The sequence below is a fragment of the Odocoileus virginianus genome, chromosome 33 (assembly GCF_023699985.2).
Source record: "Odocoileus virginianus isolate 20LAN1187 ecotype Illinois chromosome 33, Ovbor_1.2, whole genome shotgun sequence".
NCBI lineage: Eukaryota > Metazoa > Chordata > Mammalia > Artiodactyla > Cervidae > Odocoileus > Odocoileus virginianus.
This window is the reverse complement of record NC_069706.1, coordinates 33,068,484-33,077,437: the sequence shown is the minus strand read 5'-3', so window position 1 is coordinate 33,077,437 and position 8,954 is coordinate 33,068,484.

The window sequence follows — 8,954 nt, the reverse complement described above, 5'->3', positions numbered from 1 at the left end:
GCCCACTGTGTCTGCCTTTGTCTGGAAAAGTAACAGAGCTATCCTGTTCTCCCTCACCCAGAACTCTGTCTCTGTGATCTGATTCAGCACTGGAGTAGACAGAAACAGCTTTCGGCACCAGAAGTGCAGGCGTGCGTGCTGAGTTGCTTCAGCGTGTCCGACTCTTTGCAACCCCATGGGCTGTAGCCCGCCAGGCTCCTCTGTCCATGGGATTCTCCAGGTGAGGATACTGGAGTGGGTTGCCATGCCTTCCTCCAGGGGATCTTCCCGGCCCAGGGATGGAACCGGCCAGCGTCTCTTATGTCCCTGCATTGGCAGGTGGTTTCTTTACCACCGGAAGTGTGTACTCTTGTAAATGCTTGCTTCTAATCCCCTGGTGGCTCAGATGGGAAAGAATCTGAGCTACAGTCCACGGGGTCGCAAAAAGTCAGACACAACCGAGCGACTAACAGTAACTGAAGGGACTGAACCTACTTCTAAGTTGCTTAAGTATATACTTCCTTGGTGTTTTTCGTGTTAATAAACTTGTTATTTTGTTACTAAATGTGTGTGTTTTTGTTAATAAACTTGTGGGAAAATAAATGAAGGGGAGAGATTACCCCCACCACTTCCTTTGACTTGATCAACACAGGTGGGGGTGTGGTGGGAGGAAGCCGGCAGAGAAGCAGATGGGAGTTCAGGCTTCAAGCTTGCCTGGACGGCCTGCCCACCACAGCAGAAACCACCTGGGTTTCCTGCCTAGCAGGCCCACAGGCAGATAGCCAGCTGTGGCCTGAGGCCCCCGAGCTGTGGCAGACAGCCAGCCGGAGAGATTGCGTCCTCTGCTGGGAAAGGGACCCCTCAGTCCCACAGCTGTGTTCGCAGATTGTGCTGGGAGTAGGGTGGGGTTGGCTGGGGATGAGCGACCAGGGGGGCATCCCTGAAGCCATCAGCCCCTCTCCGCCTTGGCGTTAACCCCCCTTAGAGGACTTCCCTGGTGGCTAAGTGGTAAAGAATCCTTCAGCAATGCGGGAGACCTGGGTTCGATGCCTGGGTCGGGAAGAGCCCCTGGAGGAGGGCATGGCAACCCACTCCAGTATTCTCACCTGGAGAATCCCCATGGACAGGGGAGCTTGGAGGGTTACAGTCCATGGGGTCTCACAGTCGGACACGACTGAGCATATCATAGCATAGAGGGCTTCAGGGGGGAAATAAGAATCGGTGAGGGTAGGGGTGGGGCATGAACTGGGCAGGGGGAGTCTGGGTGAGAGTCTATATGCACACGGGTGGTGGTGAGCATGTGTATTTCCGTTTTTCAGAACAAGGACCAGAGACAACACCCCTGGGAGCATGGCCCGTACAGCCCCGACCACACCAACACAGACCAGATTCTGGACGGTTTACATTTTTTCTGAGAAGTGCTGCCCCCTGGCGGCCAGAATGCACCAAAGCGGAGCCACCAGCTCAGAACATTTTCCTTTACTTAAACCTTTTTAAAGCCCAGATGTCGTTGTTGCTTTAGTCGCTAAGTTGTGTCTGACTCTTTTGGGACCCTCATGGGCTGTAACCTGCCAGCCTCCTCTGTCCATGGGCTTTATTTACCAGGCAAGAATACTAGAGTCTGTTGCCACTTCCTCCTTAGGGGATCATCTCGACCCATGGATGGAACCCACGTCTCCTGCATTACAGGCAAATTGTTTACTGGGAAGAAACCACCTGGGAAGCCCAAAGCCCATAATGGTTTCTAAAATACTATTCCTCTTTAAATGCTGGACTCAAGTCTCCTTGGAGAAATGGCTGATTCCAGCACTAGGCCTGGGAAAGTACAGGGTGAATCTGGAACATCTTGTTATGTCAAAAAAAAATGTTCACAAAATGATAAGGATGGGTCAGAAGAACATAGGAGCCAAATGAATGGGGTGGGGTTGTGGGAATTGGCCCAGCTGGGGACAACTGTCCACCAGAATGAATGAAGACAATAAGGACAGCACATTGAAAAAAATAAGAATTCATAAGTGTCCATGCAGAAGCTGAAAACACACAAATGAGTAGGCTTTTTCCATAAAAAGGGAGACTTCCTTATAGTACAATGCAAACTAATGACTGTAGAAGGAGAAATAGATTCAGAAAATAATCATTTGCAATCATCACAGTGGCAACAGATGCAGGCAAGAAGTATTAGTGCAGGTTAAAAATCAGCTAATGGTGGGTGGGGAAGGGATGGATTAGGAGCTTGGGATTAGCAGATGCAAACTATTACATACAGAATGGGAAACAGGGAATTCCCTGGCAGTCCAGGGGTGAGAACTTGGCATTTTCATTACTGTGGGCCCAGGGTTCAGTCTCTAGTCAGGGAACTGAGATCCCACAGGCCACGTGGTGCAACAAAAACAAACATAAAAAACAGGTTACCAGCAAGGTCCTATTGTATAGCACAGGGAACTACATTCAACATCCTACGATAGGGCACTTCCCTAGTGGTCCAGTGATTAAGAATCTGCCCTGCAATGCAAGGGACGTGGGTTTGATCCCTAGTCAAGGAACTAAGATCCCACATGTCTCGGGGAAACTAAGCCCATGTGCCACAACTAATATCCAACATAGCTAAATACTTTTAAAAAATATCCTGATAGAGAATTCACTGGTAGCTTAGTGGTTAGGACTCATCCTCTCACTGCTGAGGGCTGGGGTTCAATCCCTGGTCAGGGAAATAAGATCCCACATGCCACATGGGGAGGCCAAAGTTAACTCTTCTAAAACATTCAATGAAAGTGAAAGTCGCTCAGTCCTGCCAGACTCTTTGCGAGCCCATGGACTACCCAGTCCATGGAATTCTCCAGGCCAGAATACTGGAGTGGGTAGCCTTTCCCTTCTCCAGGGGATCTTCCCGACCCTGGAATCAAACCGAATCTCCTGCATTGCAGGCGGATTCTTAACCAACTGAGTTATCAGGGAAGTCCAAACATTCAGTATCACCTATTAAAATTTTAAAAATATATATCCTATGGTAAACCACAATGAAAAAAATTAGCTGATGGTGTGATGAAGATGTTAGCTAATTCTATAATTATTTTGCAATATAAGATCAAATCAATGTATTATCCACCTTAAGCTTATACAACATTGTGTCAACTATATATTGATACAGCTGGGCAGGGGGGAAGCTCTGGAGATGATACTGAACACCACTGAACTGTACACTTAAAAATGGTTAAAATGGTCAATTTTGTGTTATGTGTGTTTTACCACAATTAAAACAAAACTATGTGATGGAAATTTGAATACATGGTCTCAAGATTTCTCCCTAAGGATTCTTTACTAATTACAAAGGAATAAGCATGTATGCATGCTCCGTTCGCTCAGTCGAGTTCGACTCTTTGCAACCCCATGGACCACAGCCCCTCAAGGCTCCTCTGTCCATGGGGATTGTCCAGGCAAGAATACTGGAGTGCGTCGGCATGCCCTCCTCCGGGGACCTTCCCCAGGATCAAACCTGAGCCTCCTGCACTGGCAGGCGGTTCCTTTATCACTTAGCCACCTGGGGAGTCCCTTTTCAGTGGACAAATCTGGCAAACAGCACTTTAGCCACGTTGTCAAAGTTAACCATTAGTTGAATAAACACTATTATTTATTTAGTGGGATAAAAGGACATCATGTGCCTCCTCATGAGAAGAGATGATGCCCAGGGTTTTTTTTTTTCCTTTTTTTTGCCCCAAGTCATGTGTGATCTTATTTCCAAGATGAGGGATCAAACCCAAGCCCCCTGCATTGGAAGCATGGAGTCTTAACCACTAACTGGACCGCCAGGGAAGTCCTGATGCCCAGTGTTTAGGAAAAGGTTATGTATGTGTAAATATACATGTGTGTATGTAAAAACACATGTACATGTATACATATGTGTGCATGTGTATACATAAATATGTAATATATAGCAAATTACATATATACACACATTATATATATACAGAGAGAAATCTTATATAGCAAAATGTTCATATTTCCTCTATATGGGTAAAGGGTAAAGAGGATTTCTAAATGAGAAATTAAAAATAAGCCTCTCCTAGGTCAGATTCAAGTGAAAGAGAGGAAAATTGGGGTCTGTTTTCAGAAAAAGGCTGTTAACCAGTTTCCAAAAGCAGTGCCTGAAACAAAATATGAGGTTACTTGATAGAAAACAAAAAGATGCGTAAGATTTTTGAAGAATAATTTATGAAAATCATCAAAGAATATCATCTAATTAGAGCTTCCATATTCATGGATGGGAAATGCAATCTCAAAGATATCAGTTCTCCCAAAATTAATTTGTAACCTCTATCAAAATCCCAACAGGTTGTGTGTGTGTGCACGTGTGTGTGCGTGAGAGTGTGTGTGTGTGTAAAACTTAACAAAACTAATCTAAAATGTATATGGAAGGAGTGAGTTGGCCCTTTACTTGGCCGTAAAGCAAGACTTTTCAAGAAAAATAACAATGTGAGAGATACACCCTAACAGATACAAAGACGTATTATAGAGCCATGGTAATGAAGGCAGGGTGCTGTTAGGACAAAAAAAAAGGTACAGTAGAATAGACAAGACAGCCCAAAACAGCCACTTGCATATGTGGAAATATGATACATGACAAGGGGAACAGATGGACCACTCAGTGAGAGGAGCTGTAACAAGTATTATCCATATGGGGGAAAAATTGGATTTCTATCTCATACATAAAAATGAATTCTAGAGAGATTAAAAAGCTGAATGTGAAAGAACAAAAAGTAAGACATTTAGAGGGAAATACAACATCCCAGGGCAGAGTGAGGTGAAGGGTATTTCCTAAATACAACCCCATGTCCTCCCTTCACAAAAAAACACAAATTATAAGAGAAAAGTGACTTTTTTAGGGCACTCTCATAAATAATAATAAAATGGCTATAATAAAAATAGTTACCATTCACCATGTATTCATAATACATGGGGACTAGGCCGAGTACCCTAATCCTTATACCCATCTAGGGAAGTGTCATTGGCTCCATTTTACAGATGTGCAAACTAAGACTCAGACAAGTGGAACCCAAGGTCACACAGCCAGGGAACACCCAAACCAAGATTTGATTGCAGATTGATTGGACCCCAGTTCCTGTTCTTCTGTCTCTAACCTTTACTGTCTCTCTGACACTTAACAGTAAAGTCAGTTCAGTCAATACCACACAACTGTGTATGGACTGCGGGTAGACATGCCCAGATAAATAACTCCGATACAAACAAGGGTTAGGGTTTACGGATAATGCCCGTCTCCCCCAACTATTCACATTAGATACTCAATAGGGGCTTTAAAAATAGGACTTTCTACCTGTCACCCTGGGAAGACAAACTAGCTGATGTGTGATTAAGAATAGTGAGAACTGTGGGGCAGCTGAGATTTGCCACACACACACACAACACTGACACTACTGCCACTGCATTAATTCTGTAGCCAGACTTTAGCTGGAGAGACCCTGATGGGCTGAGATTTGGCACATTTTTTTTGTGCAGTGGGAGAAATGGAGAGAGATTTAGGGCTATAAAGAGCAAGCCGATCTGGAAAACTTTTCACTATTTCATTATTAAATGTCAAATTGTGTACAACATTTATAGCCCAATTGACTGAGTGAGTGACCTTTTTAGTGTGTGTGTGTGTGTGTGTGTGATACACACACACATATATATATTTGGCTGCACTGGGTCTTAATTGTGGCGTGTGGGATTGTCAGTCTTCGTTGGGACATTCAGGATCTTTATTTACTTATTCTTTAGTGGCATGAGGGATGCAGGATCTTTAGTTGCAGCATATGAACTTTTAGTTGCAGAATATGGAATCTAGTTCCCTGACCAGGCTTCGAACCTGGGCCTCTTGCATCAAGAGTGTGGAATCTTAGCCACTGGACCACCGGGGAAGTCCCTGGGTATGTCACCTTGATCACAGCTAAGAAAATTGGATTTTTGTACAATGTACAAATTTTTGTACAAAATTGTACAAATTGTACAAAATTTTGTACAATTTTTGGCTTTTAATTACAGAGTGTTAAAAATTACCTTAAAAAAATAGTGTTGGAAATTCCTTGGTGGTCTAGTGGTTAGGACTCTGACTGCTAGGGCCTGGTCATAGAACTAAGATTCCACAATCCTCTTGGTGTAGCAAAAAAAGAAAAACGTGCCTAAAGGGAAAATGAAATACACCTCCTCCCACCGCAACTATTGTTACCAGTTTGTAATGAATCCTTCTAGACAATTTTTCTATGCATATAAAATCACTTAAAAATACACTTACTACACGAAATGTTGTGTCCTAGATTGGATCCTGGGACAGAAAAAAAAGACATTAGTGGGAAACGTGGTATATTCAAATAAAGACTGGGGTTTGGTTAATATTAACGCACCAGTGTCAGTTTCTCAGTTTTGACAAATGTGTTGTAGTTGTGTAAGATTCTTAACGTTATGGAAAACTAGGTGAAGAATTTATAGGAATCTGTGTACTATTTTAGCAATTTCTCTGTAAACCTAAAATTATTCCAAGAGATTATTTTAAACATGCACTTAAATGGGGATCATATTCTACACTGTTCCACAATCTGCTTTTTCTCATAAGATATAGAGGACATTTTTCATGCTGAAAATCACTCCATTCTTCTTGATGGCTGAATAGAATGCCACTATACAGAGGTAACCACAATTTATCCAACCAATGTCTTCATGCTGAACGTGTGGATGGTTGTGATTTTTTTCCACTGTTACACTAGAACTTCCTTGTTCATCTATCTTTCCATAACTGCTTAGATATTTCTTTAGGATCAATTCTGAGAAGTGGACTTGTGGGTCAGAAGGTATATGTGATGGGACTTCCCTGGTGGTCCAGTGGTTAAGACTCTGCATTTCCACTGCTGGGGACATGAGTTCGAGCCCTGGTTGGGCAAGATTGGATTCTCACATCCTGCACCCCACACGGTGCAGCCAGAAAAAAAAAAGAGAGAGAGAGCAAAACAAAAAAACCTAGTTAAGATGGTAAAGTTTCTGTTAAATGTATTTTTCTGCTTAAAAATAAAATAAAATAGTTTTAAAATATTTCATTAAAAAAAAAATCCAGTTTCTAGCCAAGAGGGCCTGCTTGATTCTCAGAATGTGGCAGCTGCTGCCAGAAGCTTCCTCCGCACCATTGGTCGCCCAACACAAGGCACATCCCTTGGGATCTTTTTGCTTCAGCAGCCCTTAGGTTGCTTCTGAAATAAAGGGCTGGATAAACATAATGGTCTTCACTTCTGGTCATTCAAAATTCTCCATCAGCAACAGTGCTGCCCCACGCATGCTCCTGGCTGAAGTCCACGGAAAGATCAAAGAATGAAATTTCAGTGACTCAAGGGGGCGATACAGGACACGTCTCTTCTATCCTCTGATTTCATTTTTGCGTATTCTGTGGAAACTGCATTTTGTCACCGTGCAAACGTTTCTCACGATGGGACTTTCATTTCCCAACAATGGGTTGCAACGGACTCCCACTTCAGCCTAGGAAAACACACCAAGTAGGAAGGGTGATGTGGGCCGTTGTATGATTTAATGCAACAGATTTCCTCCGAATAGGCGGGGCTCTTGGAGGTGCTTAGGGGAATTCCTTGGTGGTCTAATAGTTAAGGGGCTTCCCAGGTGGCTCAGGGGTAAAGAATTGGCCTGCCAGTGCAGGCGATGTGAGTTCAATCCCTGGGTCGGGAAGATCCCCTGGAGGAGGGCATGGCAACCCACTCCAGTATTCTTGCCTGGAGAACCCCATGGACAGAGGAGCCTGGCGGGCTACAGTCAACAGGGTCTCAAAGAGCGACCAAGCAGCAGCAGCCAGTGGTTCGTTCAGGGTCTGTGCCCTTTCAACGCTATAGGCCTGAGTTTGATTCCCAGTCTGGGAGCTAAGGTCCACAGGCCATTCGGCCAAAAAAAGAGAAGAAACGAATTAGGAGTTCTTTTCATGACTATTGTAAATGGAATCATCAAAGTTTTGGGATGGCACTACCCTCCCAGGGGGCAGAATTGCAGAAGAGCTGCGCCACTCGGGAAAGGCATTCCAGAATTTGGGGCCCTCGTGGAGATCAACTCACGCATCTTACACCAGGTTTTCCTACTATTCAGCCAAGCCTGGCTGCTTCCAAAGGATCTTTTTATTTTTTATTTTTTGGCCTCACCCCTCGGCATGCAGGATCTTAGCTCCCCAACTAGGGATCAAACCCGTGCCCCCTGCATTGGAAGCCTGGAATTCCTAACCACTGGACGGTCAGGGAAGTCTCCGCCATAGGATCTTTGAGAAGGTAAATCAGTGAATCAACCCCCTGGGCACCTGTCATTTCTCACACCAGGGAAAACCCCTTGTCAGAATCCATTTTCACACCTCAAGGTGATGATTTTTTTTTTAAGGTGATGATTTTGAGAAGTGCTAAAAACTTTTTTGCTTTTATTTTGCAGGGGTAATCTGTATTGCTTTTGGAAGTCATCTATGACTTTTTACAAAATGTCTTATTTTTAAATACTAATTATAGATTCACAGGAAATTACAAAGAAATGTATAGGGAAGGACTTCCCTGGTAGTCCAATGGCTAGGACTCTGTGCTCCCAATCAGGGGACACAGGTTCAATCCCTGGCAAGGGAACTAGACCCCACATACCGCAACTAAGACCCAAATAAATAAATTTTTTAAAAAAGAAAAGAAATGTATAGGGAAGCCCCATGAATCCTCCGGGCTTCTCTGGTAGCTCAGCTGGTAAAGAATCCGCCTGCCTCGCAGGAGACCCCAGTTGGATTCCTGGGTCGGGAAGATCCCCTGGAGAAGGGACAGGCTACCCATTACAGTATTCTTGGGCTTCCCCAGTGGCATAGACAGGAAAGAATCCGCCTTCAATGAGGGAGACCTGGGTTCGATCCCTGGGTTGGAAAGATCCCCTGGAGGAGGGCATGGCAACCCACTCCAATATTCTTGCCTGAA